Source organism: Frankliniella occidentalis, unplaced genomic scaffold (genome assembly GCF_000697945.3).
Source record: "Frankliniella occidentalis isolate FOCC.00 unplaced genomic scaffold, Focc_3.1 Scaffold230, whole genome shotgun sequence".
NCBI classification, from domain to species: Eukaryota; Metazoa; Arthropoda; class Insecta; order Thysanoptera; family Thripidae; genus Frankliniella; species Frankliniella occidentalis.
In genome coordinates, this window is record NW_026267356.1 from 272,680 (window position 1) to 286,242 (window position 13,563).

Below are 13,563 nucleotides of genomic sequence, written 5' to 3' on the forward strand. Positions count from 1 at the left end.
TTGGTGTGAGGATGACGCGGCGCGCAGTGTCCCGCGGCGTGCCGGAAGTAGGTTTATTTAGAGCCGCCCGTGCAACCGCTCGCGCTGGAAATCGAGTTCCTCGTGTTTCTGTTTTTCGCATCGGCAGCGAGGGAGAGAGAGAGAGAGATGGGAGAGTCCAATTTGCGGGGGGTCCCCTCCCCTGGGAGTGGGGCGCAGTAGGCAGTGCGGGAAGGCGAGGGGGAGTGATTTGGGAGGGGGGGGGGAAGAGAGAGAGAGAGAGAGAGAGAGAGAGAGAGAGAAGGGAGATTATAATGGATTAATATGCAGAAGCAAAAAATACGTGTGTGAGCTAAAAAAGAAAGTCAAAAAGAAAAACCAAACATTTTAAATGTAGGCATCTTTGCTCCTAAAACGTGCATGAAAACATTGCCTTCAAAGGAATAAGACTGTACCTTACATAAAGAGTGTGCCCGCTATGGTAACAAACAGTGTCATCCGTAGTCGACACACTGCAGCTACAATGCACCATAACCCTCTACACACGTGCTCACACATCCAAAGGTCACGAGCCACACGGCAAACACAATTACTTGACCAGCAGAGGCGAACTGAGTGATGTGTACATTGACGCTAGGGTGAGAATTGGAAGGGATGTCTACCGTTAAAAAAATATATAGCTGTCATTTGACAGACATTGTCCGGCCGGATAAATGTGGAAGAGAACAAATTAGAAAAAAAAAGAAGCTTGCGAATTACGAATGATTTGTAATTTGCTTTTGACAAAAAGAAACTATTTACAGGTCAATTTGGACTATCTTAACACTTTGGACCGATTAAACCTCAGTCAAATACGTAGAAAATTTAAAAATGCAAAAGCAAAAAGCCACACAAACTGCTACATGATTCTGCGGATGACTGGATGACCTCACGCCACCACGACATTCTGGCCGCAACGTCATGCGCCATGTGATCTTGACTTCATAGCTACAGCCAAATAACAAGCGCTGTGTGTCCTGGGTACAGGGCCCAGGGCTGTGTATTCCAAGGGGTGAGCTAGTCGAGGCTCTTGCTGCCTGGTTTGGTTATGACGTATAGAAGGGTCTGCTGAGGGGTGGGGGGAGTGGAGAACCACACAGCATTCCGTCGGAGTCACATGTAGAGCAAGTTGGAGTTCTGTGGTCGAACCGCCTGCGGTATGTACTCAACTCAATACTAGGGGCCGTTCCCAATCAACACTGCACAAAGGGACACCAGCAGTGATGATCAAGCACGTGGCTTTTGCTACTCGTATCAGGTTCACGCGGATACAAAGGATAAAAATCTGAAAATCGCAATGGGCTAGAACCCAATCAGAATTTGGATTGAGGGTATTTTGCTACACAGAAAAACCGGAAGCATCCTACTCGAGACAATATCTACTTGTTTTAAAAGTAAATTTGAATATGTGCCATGAATAGTAAGCAATTACTTTACAGGAAACTGTTTCTGCGTGCCCCACTGCAGAACATTTGGCAACGGTACGATATAGTCCGTCTAAAATTCTACAATAATTAAAATGTAATGAAATTTTTTTAACAGTGCAGAAAGTCGCAAAAAAGAAAAACTGCATTGTTTGATAGTTGTGGGCAAGAACTCCTTACACCTTACAGACTCGATACTGTTCAAGGACCCAGAAACATATTCGAAATTCATGTGAAACTTGGTCTGTTCACTTTGGAGGAGTTTTTTCCTCTACCAGCTTGCTACTGAGTAATGCGCGCATTTTGGGGAGTAACTCTCCAATTGCCGGCGGCTGGAAAAAAAGACGGGGAAAGAAAAGTTGGTCCAAGTATCATCGCGTCGCGAGGCGATGATGGAAGACAAACGACAGTCCCGGCGTTCAGGGCGCGTTCGAAAGCGACCGTGGAAAAGAGAAAGAGATTGAGGAAAAGGAGCTGGACAGAGAGCAGAAAAAAGGAGGAAGGGGTGGGGGTGAAAAGCGAGAGAATGGGAGGGAGGTAGATGACCCAGAGGAGAGAAGAGGGTTCCCCCAAAAATAACACGAAAAGACACGAGCAGTGTGGAGTGGCGTGGCGGGGGAGGGGTGGAGGGGTAGGCTAGTACCAACCGTGGCAGCGAGAGGCAGTCAGAAGTACATTTAGAGCTTTCCGCAAAAGCAAAGTAGAAAGGATAGCAAGAACTGAAAGCGAGGGGGTGGGGTGGGGGGATAGGATTTTAGTAGAGGAGTAGAGTTGGGTGGGAGAGAGAGAGAGGGAGAGAGAGAGAGGGGGGGGGGGGGGACGCCAACATGTGCGTCGTAATAAGCTCTGCGGTTTGTTTTTAGTGTTCTCGCTCCTTGCGTGGGGTTGGCGGGACGGGTAGCGACGCACAAGCCGCGCACCGGTTATAAATAACGCGACACGTTTTCCGGGGAGCTAATTTCAAACCACTCGAAATGGGCGAGCCGTCGCACCGCCTCACGCGGCAGCGCGTGGCGTGGCGTGGCGTGGGGACGCCTCGGACGTTGACTTTTTTGCCCGATCCCTCTCCTCCTCCTCCTCCCCTTCCAATTTTTCGTCACGTCGTCGGACTTCCCGGTTCGCCCGCCCGGGCGCTCCCCCTCTCCCGCCTGCGCCCCGCTCACCTGACGACCTCTGCGGCGAGGCGTGGCGGGGGGTGGCGCCGGGCGGCAAGAACTTCGGGGGTTAATCACCGTGGCAGACGTTGATGAAATTCACCGCAGGTCAAGCAGGGGCCGAGGCTGGCTGGCGAGGGCGCCGTGATAAAGCGGAGGGGGGGGGGGGAGGAGCGAACGCTGCAGTGACGTGCAGTTCGACGGGAGATATCAAAAGCACGCCGCCGCCGAGCTCCTGACAACACTGACGAGAGCTTATACTCCCTGGAAGCCTGCCGCAGAGGGATGAGCCGGAAGGTCGCAGCCTCTGAGATTACGACATTTAGTCCGTCCCCTTTCCTTTTTTCGGCGCGGGAACACATTTCGCAGCTTTTTCGGCTGGACTATGGGGGGCGGAGTAATTACTATTATGTGGGCCCGAGAGGCGTAATCATTTAATTTCGAGGCGCGAAACGAATTAGTCCGATGGCGAGGGGATTATGCAGAAGAGAGACGGACGCCAATAATGTGTGTGTGGGAGAGTAAGAGAAAGAGAGGAGGGGTGGGGAGGTGGGGGGAGATGGGATAGAAGGAAGCGTGCGAACGAGGGCGGATGAATCTCTGCTGATGTATTTCAATAGCCTGCAAGCTAAGCCGGCACTGCCGCGCATGGGCGGGGTAATGAAGTGTCGTTTCTGGACGCAGATCACGCTCACCACACCTCAACCACATTTCGCTAATTAAATTTGTAAGTATGGACAAAAATATGAGACAAAAAAACCCCAACAAAGTGGCATTAAAATAAAAGTCATTCCCACATAAGTGTATGTGGTCGTTTTTCACCGAAAAACGGGCAACGGTGCCGTGCAACCAATTATATCAGTCCTGTGGAGAGCAACTAACATTGAATGATATCGTATTTAATTTTACGGTACGAACTTTGCATTTCGTAGTGACTATAAAATAAATAGTCTGGAGCAGGCACAAATTTTCTGGCCGTTCTGTAAGAATTTCATAAAGACTTTTTTAAACAGTGAGAGGCACACCACCGGCAAAATTTATAATCGCCAGAGATTTGGTTAGACGGCTGCTGCGGGAACCAAGAGCTAATGCTGTACTAGGAGCGAGGGGGCGGGGAGTGCAAGAGACTGAGAGAGCGAGAGAGAAAGAGAAAAGAGAGTGAGATAGGATGGGTCGGTCGCGGCTGGTTGTGGCGGGGACAGGCTATGAGCGGTGGCAGAGCAGCATGAGCGCCCGCAGGCCAGGGGGAGGGGGAGGTTTTGTTTAATTGCGAAGTGCCCCGCGCGCGAAAAACATGGGCAATTTTATAAGAGGAGTCGGAGAGGAGGAAGGGAGGGGGCAAAGCAGGGCGGGCGAGGCAGCAGAGAGTACACGGCGGGAGGAGTCACATGTAGGTCGGGAATGCCGTCTGGCGCGCAGCAGACAGCCAGCGTGAACGGGTTCCCGGCGATCCTCGTTACCAAATAAATAGGAATGCGGGAGTGTAGCCGACAGTGCCGCCCGAGTCGGACGAGAGTCACTCATGGAGACAGTTTGGCAGCGGGCAGGGGAACGGTGATCCGAGACAAGATGCCCTGGGAGGGCCAGGGCCAGCCCTGGGGCTAGCGCAGTGGATGAGGAGCAGGCTGGGGTGGCGGGGCGACAAAGCGTCCCGCTGACAGCTCGACACCTCACAGGACCTTTACGCGGCCCTGGGGAGGCGCGCCCAGCCACGCCGTGACGAGCAGCGCCTCTCAGTGAACTTCGATCTCGAGGCACATTACGAGGACAGGAGGCTCCCCAGTGTGGGGCTAAGGGCGCTTGCGCGAGCAAAGCAGCGCCTTCATTCAAAGCATTTTGGTGTCACTGAAAATCTATGAGTGAGCATTTTCCGTCCTGGTACAACTATGGTGTTGAGCTTGTTAAGCAACGGGATCGCCCGGAAAAGGCGTACAGTTTTTTTCTTAGATGCATTCGACAAAGTCCGTGAGCTCGGTGCCTGCGAGACTGAGAGTAGGCTAACCCGCTGTACACGGACGCAATGTAGGCATAGTGTCGCCTAACTATCAGGCGCTACAAGAGCTTGCAAAGGCTGACATCAGATTAGTTGGGCAAAGGACCGCCGTACTTTCTGAATAATCCCTACACAGAAATGTGGTAATTTTTTTCCTGACGATGAAAAGCGCGTTAGTAAAATTGAGCAAGAAGCATCGCTCTCGAACTACAGTTTTTATTTTGTAAACAAAATATATCCTGTCCGACAGCTGTCTCTATGATTCTTGTTCCCTCAAACCGTCTTTCTAACGTATTTTACATTTATATATTGCTTTCAAAACTTGGGCAGGCTACGCCACTTCCTCTACCACCAAACAATGTAAATTACGAGCAAAGAGACACTTTGCCCGGGGTAAAAGAACGCGCGAGGAGTTTTCGCAGTATAAACATGTATGCAAGAACGTGACTTGGAAAAAAAGGGGGGAAAAACAACCGTGCATCTCCGTCTTTCCCTGCTCTTTCTCACACTCTTTCCCTCTCGCATTCTCTCTCACGCGCGGCGCGCGCGGCTCCAGAGAGACAATTACAAGAAGCGGGAGCCAAGCCAAGGCCTATCGCCGAAGCGTTAGGATGCCCGGGGAATGTAAATCACGCTAGCCCCACCGGACAGAACAGGCAGAACAGAACGCCTTTGCACGCCGAAAATAAAATTTTATGAGAGAATAAGGAATAAAAGGCGTCGGTGCGGCTGCACGCCCCCACCCGTCCCGAACCGCCACACCTGCCTCAGCCGCACCCCCTCCTTGGCGTCGTTGGATTAACAAAGATAATTCGGGCGCTCTGGGGAATCGGGCTGGGGCAGGCCCGAGGGCAAGCCAGCCTAGCCGAGGGAGGCCAGCGTCCGCACCGACCCGACTTCAGCTGAGCCATGAATGCGCAGCTAAAAACTTCTCCTGCGACAATATTTCGGTGGAACTTCCCATGACATGGTAGTCATCCGCATACTCCCCCAAAGAAATAACTCCGAAACTCACACAACATTTTAAGTCACAGACGGAAGTGGTTGGCCGAATGATTTCTGTTCGGAACGGTGTTTACTTCCAGCTTGGCTCAACCTATGCCCCGCCCCCTCCCCCTACCTTTTTCCCGTACCAGCCCCCAGCCCCGCGTCCCCACCATCTCCTGCGCTCGCGCTCCCATGCCATCGAGATCCCGACACCGCGCCTAATTGTTCTGATATTTACAACCAAAACAGGCGCCGCTGCCGCGCCGCCTCGCCACACCGCAATCGTAATTCTGGAATGTCTTCAAAGTTTTCTTTACCTTTCCTCTCTTCCCCAGTCCTCCCGCCGCCTCTCCGCTTCCGAACTTGTTTTTCTTTGGCGCCTCGCCCCGTGATCCGTTAAGATTTTCCAATAGGGCCAATTTATGATCGAACGCTGCAGCAGATGCTGCAGACGGCGTTCCCACGCAAACGAGGTTACCTGATCCACATTTAACGACTCGAATAATAAAAATGAAAGCGTCATTTGAGTGGGCGGCGAGGGGGGGCTGTGGGGGGAGGGGAACCCCGAGGAGGCAGCACGGCGGAACGAGAGAGAGAGAGAGTTAGAGGCATTCTTTAGGAAGAAAGAGGGAGGAGTGCGGACAGAGACTGATCACATGGTACAGAGGATGGTGAGGAATGGAGACACAGAGAAATGAAAAGTCCCGCGCATGACAGGACGCGTGATAACCACGCGTCTGACACACGCGGGAGACATTATATGGGAAGGAGAAAAATGTTTAATGTTTTATATCGCCTCGACAAGTCCCAAAATTACAACAACTTTTTTATTTTTTGAAAGGGCGAAGTTGACAATGACATTTATCGCAGTGAGCGGGCGCAATAGCAAGCGTGGTACGGCCATAGTCGTCGAATTTAAGGGAGCTATATGAATAGGTCAAAGGTGGCAAAGCACAGAGCAAATTTCATAAACATACTGTCTCCTAATATTGTAAGATCGAAGATCGTCGACAAAACATTCCAAAAACCCTCCAAAGATGCACCGTACATTTACGTGGCTAGCACACGGAAAAAATGAATTGGCCATCAAACTATTGATTAGTTAATTTCGCGACGATCGATAAACATTACCTGTGGTATATCAAAGTTGTCCGCTCCAAGAGTCGGATGCTAAACCAAAGCACTACCGCTCTGAAAACTCAACAGTGTACATTGTATGCTGAAAAACCAGCGATCATTAATGATTGCTAATATATCAGTGTACATAGAATGATTGCTGATATATCAGCAATCATAAATGACCGCTGATTTTTCAGCATACAATGTACATTGTTGAGTTTTCAGAGCGCGCTGCAGGAGCCAATCCGTGTCTAGCTTTCAGAAGGAATGCGTTAGCTCAAGCACAGAACAAGTTGTTCTGTCAACTAAGTCTTGTTTCTGACAAAAAATTATTAGTTACCTCAACAATTTTTTGATCGATTGCCCCGAAATTAACTAGTATTTAGTTCTGACGACCAATTCATTTTTTCCGTGCCCTTTAGTCCTACTCTTTTCTTTGGACAAATGAAGGACCATCGAGACGATCATCGCTGGAAAATAAATCAGCACGCTGATGATACAATGCGCAAAACAAATAAGGGAATAATATAAAGGCGCAGAGACCACAAAAGGAGTGGAAGGGGGCACTACCGAGGAGAGGGAGGAAGAGGGCGCGGGACACTCCATCAGGACAGAATGAACTCACGAGATGAATTACTTCCACGCCAACTACTTAGTGCTTCGAGGTGGAACAGTATGCCCCACCTCGTCTGGAGAGCGCCAGAGCGCTGGAGAACAAATGCGGATAGGTAAGGGCGGCAAATCCAGTCCCAGGAGTGCTTGAAATGCCTTGAACCACGACGCAGTGATCAATTCTTTTTAAAAAGATAATCCGAGAAATTTGGTAAAATAACATGGCAAAACACTTTTCGAAACACTGTTCTATAAACTTTTTCACGACGAATTCTTCGTGAAGTTCTGAAAAAAATTATCCGTGAATCCGGTGGATGTTTTCTGGAAATGGTCACATTCATAAATGGCGATAAATGGTTCAGAAAGTGAATGTTAAAAAGGACACACACCTACATTCACAATGCTCTAGGAGGTCTGAAGCACAACGATGCGGCCACCCGCCCCCATTAAAAGTTCCATTGAACGTCGTCTTGTATGGAACTCGCCCTCGCGTGCCTGCGAACAACTCCCTTGAGCCTAGGGCCCGGCTCGGCTGTATTTAAAAGCTGGATATCATGGCCCTTCTTAGTTGACCGTGGAATGCAGTCTAGTCCCTCCCCTAACTGCGGGAGGGGAGCTATGATATCGGGAAACGCTCAATGACTGCCGCGCAGATGGGCCCACCCAGCTCGGCCGCTCCCTTGAGGCTAGGGCCCCCTTCTACGCCTCGCCTCGACCTCCACAAAGACTTCCTTCCTACACCCTTAATTCTTTGTAAAACTGCATGACTGGCAACAGCTTCCCCTCGGCTCACCTCACAGCGACATTGAACTGCCAGTCATTTTTTAAACCGCACTTTACTTTGCGGAAAGAAGAGCAAAGAAGTGGCAGGGTTGTGGTGTAGAAACAGCGTGGTGGTGCGGCAGCGAGAAGAGTTTTCACCTCGAGTTTTCCCTCACGCAGCAAAATGGAAATTCTTTTCGCCCTCTCAAACAGGCAGCTAAAACTTGCAAAGCAGATCTATCTTTTGTAGTTCCGCCCGTGCCATCTTTAAGACGCGTCCGGCAGAGGAAGCACCGAGTTCGGGAAAGGAGAGAAACTATTCGCTCTATGAAGGGACGCAGAGTGCTGCGGACGAGCGCGGCACGGAACGTACTCTACAAAATGAGAACAAGAATTTTACCGTAGCGACGCGACGATCACTGAGGCAGGCCGCCTCTCCTCCTTTGCCATTTAACGAACCTGCAGAAGAGAGAGAAGAGTTAGTAATGGCAGATAATGGTCAAAACAAACCTCCAAGTAGCCTTATTCTATCGGTTGGTGATGTAACCGGACCGCACCCCTTTCGGCATCCCTCCTCCTCCCCTCCGGCCCCCTCAACCCATTCCCCTCTCACATCCTTTGCGGAGCACCTCCCCTCTCCCTCGGCCAGTTCGAAACAATCAGGAACTAGAAACTGTGGTCATGGGATGCCCTGGGCGCCACCAGGCCTTCTCCTCTCCCCTCCGCGCTCAAACTGCCTCCTCCAGGGCCCAAGCAGACGGGGCGTCTGCAAGCCTTGCCGAGACCATCAAGCACGCCCAGCTTTCTATCTCGTGTGTCACAAATTACCTCCCCCGCTTATGTACAACAGTGAGGTTGGCGGAGAGGAAAAATGGGAGGAGGCAGGCTAAGGGATAAGAAAAGTGTAACAAGCAGGAACGGTCCTGCCTCAGCGGGAGGCCCAACAAGATTGGGGGACAGGAGCAATGTCGGAGATAAGAGAAAAGACTCGCGACAGTTCCAGTGAGCTGGGCCAGTGCGGGAAACAGGGCAGGCCCAGAGCAGCTAAGGTATAGGGGCGTCAGGGGAGCGCGGCCACGAAACACGAAAGAATTGATCATATGGATAATGCCCAGTTGGCTTACACAAACATGTGTTGTCATTCTGCTCCGATGGTGGATACAATAAATGTAAGCGTTTTGCATACTATTTTGTCAGACTTTAAGGATGAATATTGTTTGCACCCGTAACACCTCAATAACGAAACGATTGGGAAAGCACCACCGTGTTTATTGCGACACGTCAAAATGAGGCAGCTCGGGGTTTAACGCTTCACGAGATTAGTGCCAGACAACTTCTGTAAACTTAGTTTGAGCGCCTTCGAGGGCTTGTGAAAGGCTGTGTGTTGCGTCTGACCCAAGGCGTGAAAATATAGGCTCGGGGGCGGCGGGCAAAGTTTAGGGAACGGCAGCTCGTATTAAATGTAAAACCTGGGAGAAGGAGCCGAAACTAGCAGCTGCTGAGCTTGTCTCAGACGATCCGCACTGCGCCAGCATAATCGTGCCAAAAGAGTTAACTCGGGTGAGCGCGCGGCGCCTAAATCAATAAGAGTCTCCACAAAATCAGACGGTGTTTTGACAGGAAAACCCACAGGAAAATGCTTGCAAAGAAAAAACAGGCCCGTATTGCAAAGAATTTTGACGCAGTGCAATAAGAGCTAGTCGTAAGCTTACGAACTATTTGCAATGCAACACATTATTTGCAAGGATTTTAACATCTTACAAAAGAATTTCTTTGGAATACGAACTAATTCTACACAATACCAAAGGATCGAAACTCTTTGCAACGCTGCAAAGAATTTAGTTAGCAAGCATTCTACAGTTCTCCTAGTCCACATATCCACTTACTAATTCGGATAAATTATAGAGGTAACAAAAGATAATGGCGTCAAAATAACACTTATTAAAGGTATGTGCGTGCGAGCTTAACCCATAGAGATTCGTTCCTCCTCTTACACGCTCCGCATGCCCAGGCTAACCGATTATGGCTGGCAGGACTGAGTGGGGTGGGGGTCTTTGTAAAGAGGACAGGCAAAGAACTTGAAGGAACAAGAAACTACATGAAGATGAAGTAGAAGTTGGGGCGGGCGGGCAGGCAGGCCGAGAGGGGCAGGATGACAATATGAGCAGCACGGTACTCCACGGCAGCGGCTGCTGCCACTGCTCGGTCCTCAGCGATTATCCAGAGGAGCGGGGCCCAAACTTTCAGGGCGAGGCATTCAGCCGAGAGAAGGGACGAAATAAAGTGCGCACTCAGGGACACGATATTTAAAATCAGCAGTGCGTTGGGCTCTCGTGTAGAGCACGCCCGTCTGACAGCAGTAGCCCCGGCAGTTGGCAGACGGCCTTCAGTCCGGCGTGCGGCTGGGCCGCCCCCGCAGTTCGGCTCGGCTGATCCCGGGCGAGGCCGGCATTAAGGGCAGATAGCATGGCTCTTGCTTCGACTTACACGATATGAATTTTACACTTGGCCGAACCCGGAGAGAGGCTTTCGTCCGCCTTTCTCTCAGTCCGTCCGGATGGCGAGAGGGGGAAGGGGCGGGCTCGACTGCCGGCCGAAGAAAGAAGCGCGCAACACTCGCAGTTCCGGTCGGGCTGGCGCGGGCCTGGCAGGGCACGAGGCCCGTCTTAGTCCGCACGTCAGACAAGGGCTCAGCGCGAGGGGCGGGGAGCGGGCGGGGAGCAGCGCCCCGGGGGATGATAACAACCACTGCGGATTTGTCATTATCATCTCTTCCTTTTTCCAATTTTCGCCATAGTACAACGGCACAGCGGCCCCCAGCCCGCTCGCGCGCGCACCGTCTCTCCGCTTTCAGAAATGAACTTGTATGCACCTCCCTCTCTCGTTATCGAACTCGCCCGAGCAATGTAATATGCAAGTCCTCCTCCTCCTCGTCGTCTTACTCCACTCCCCCTCCCTCCCTCTCCCTCCCCCCCCCCCCCCCCCCCCCCCCCCCCCCCCCCCCCCCCCTCTCTCTCTCTCTCTCTCTCTCTCTCTCTCTCTCTCTCTCTCTCTCCGACTCCAGCGGCTTCCCCTTCCATCTCATCATCAGCGCCTTGCCTTGAAACTCCTGTCGTCCGCTATTGTACCGTAGTACGTAATAGCATTCCTCCCCCGCGCCGCCCCCGCCGCCCCCGCGGCGGCATACCTGCCTCCTGCTGATATAATTGAGGGGGCCGCTGCTAATTTGATTGTCGCTCCCCGCAGCCGGCAGAGCGAGCCTCTCCTCGCCCCGCCCCTCACGACGTCCACGATGAGGGTAATTATAACGAAGACGGCATATGACGCCAACAGGCGCCTTCTCGCCCCTCAAAGATTAGAGGCAGCAGGCGATCCGAGAGGGGGAATCACTCCCAGGGGCAAGTGTACGCTTTTACTTACGCAAGTACAAGGTAGTTCATATTCCGCAACACAGAATTATGTTGTTACAGCGCTGTTACGCTAGATTTTCTGCCGCCGATGTACCATTATTACGCGTAACTGCGAGAGTACGAATTTGTACGATTTAAGCCCGCCCGGGCCTGGGAGAACGAGTAGGTTCGCGAGCGATTTCCCGCCCTTCGGCGATCCGTCCATTCGTCTCTGAGAGAGGCAGGGGAGAGGAGCGAGGAGTCGCTAAGCCACCTCCGTCCGTCTACCTGTCAGCCCGTCTGTCCGTCGCACAACGCACCCGCCGGCAGGTATACAAAGTGGATTGCCGTCGATTGGAATTGTTTCCGAGTTTCAGTCCGCAGCCCCGAGGGTGGCTATTGGGATGCAAGGCACCAGGCTCACGGCAGCCGCTGTGCTCCGAAGCGCCGATGCAACTACCAGCTCCCCAATCCCACTATAGCTGCTCCTGCCACTCTGCACCTCGTGATTCGCAGCGATAAAGAACGAGACGAGGTCACTAACAGAAAAGACAGTTTTTGAACGGATGAGAATGACAATTATTTTCTCTCGCAGGCAGTGGTACGGTTTGGACGACACAAGACATACCAGAAACAGATGGTTGAATTGCTACTGCGTGCATTTACCGAACCTAACAACGCCAAGTGGACGTGGCGGAGAGTTGTGAGAAACGCGAAACCTTTCGTTGCTAAGCGCAAGACGTACAAGTGTCAAGCCCTCCTGTTCCCAGTGTAGAACGGCAGCGCTGGCGCGAATAACGAAGCCAACGCGGTTTCCTCGCGTAGAGCCCAATTATTCTCCCAGCCGCCAGGAGGCGCAGAGGCGGGGCGGGGCGGCGCAGGCAGGTTGCACCGGGGGAGGGGGGGGGGCGATTTCGCGGTACAGCATGGCACTTTTCGCTTGACTCAGCGCCTTGACGCGTCCACAGGATACTAGAGCGGCGCTCGCTACCCGCCGCGAGAGCCTCTTAAGAGCCTCATAAATAATGCCCGGCCTCCGTTTGATAAGGCGCCTCCTGTCGCCCACCCCGCCCCGCCGCGCCCCGCCGCGCCCCGCCGCGCCCCGCCGCGCCTCCTTAGGGGGCCCGTGCGGCGGTTAGACAGAGCGTCGTTATGGGAGGTGTCGAAGGTGCGAGGGATGCCGCGGCTTTATGGAGGGACGGGTTTATACGGCGTGACAATGATTAGAGGGGCATTATGCCAAGAAGCGGGAGGAAGCGTCCGAGCGCGAGCAGCGATATATCGTGGAGAGGCGCATGGATCAAAATTTGGTGTAAAAACGAGAGGAGCGACGCTTGTAATGTAAGATTATTAGCAAGTCCAAATAACCAGGTAATGAAGCAGAAAACTATCAGTTGTTTCTAGTTTAATCGGTCTTTCACTATTTTCACCAACAATCGTTTGTCCACAGTTCCAAATTTGTGTAATTCTATCGTTGTTGCATTGATTTGGTGAGACATGAAATATAACAATTTGCTATCGAAAGGATCATTTCCTTTGAAAAGTCGAGTACACGTAAATTGAGAAAAACTGCCCCTACATTGCTGAAAAGTAAGACAAGTACAACAGCGTGAGATAACATTCTACTCTTACATCACGTCGCATTACAACATGCTGTGTTTTGTTTCTTCTTCTCAGGCGCGATGAAAAGTGTCTCGTCAGGACTGGTCTATCCGACAAAACGGCAGTCATGCTACAGATCTCGGAACCGCGGCTTGCTTTGCCACCGACACATAGTAGATGTATCCGCGGCCGTGTTGTGTTTCATTAAAACTCGAACGGCGAAAAGCTTTTCCATCCACTAATTTCGCGCACTGCCGCTTATTGTATAAACATGTCGGTGCGCGGCGGGTCCGGCCGGCGCGCGGTGTGGGTGCTGCCCGGCCCAGCACGAACAATGAGGGGCCCGCCCGCGAGGAATTGTTTCTCCGCCTCGAGATAAAGGAATTAGTGGCGCAGGCCGTGCAGAGCGAGGCAGCATCGACAAAAAGATAAATGCCGAGGATTTCCCGACCGCCGCGCCTATTCGGCAAGGGGCGGGCCTCGTGGCGAGGCACGGCATGTAG

General features: G+C 52.0%; 1 protein-coding gene across 3 annotated transcripts in view; it reads right to left on the reverse strand.

Annotated features, from left to right (window-relative positions):
• The window catches only part of LOC113208055 (uncharacterized), a 301,854-nt gene that overhangs the window by 154,839 nt on the left and 133,452 nt on the right, over positions 1–13,563 (reverse strand). The window contains exons 1-2 of one of the 3 annotated variants that reach the window (XM_052272912.1): positions 13,091–13,336; positions 8,470–8,528 (exon numbers count right to left, since the gene is read on the reverse strand). The exons of the other annotated variants lie outside the window; for them this stretch is intronic. The gene's annotated coding sequence lies outside the window, so the exon portion shown is untranslated. Of the gene's footprint in view, positions 1–8,469; positions 8,529–13,090; positions 13,337–13,563 lie in introns of those variants that run through there. 3 annotated transcript variants of the gene reach the window in all.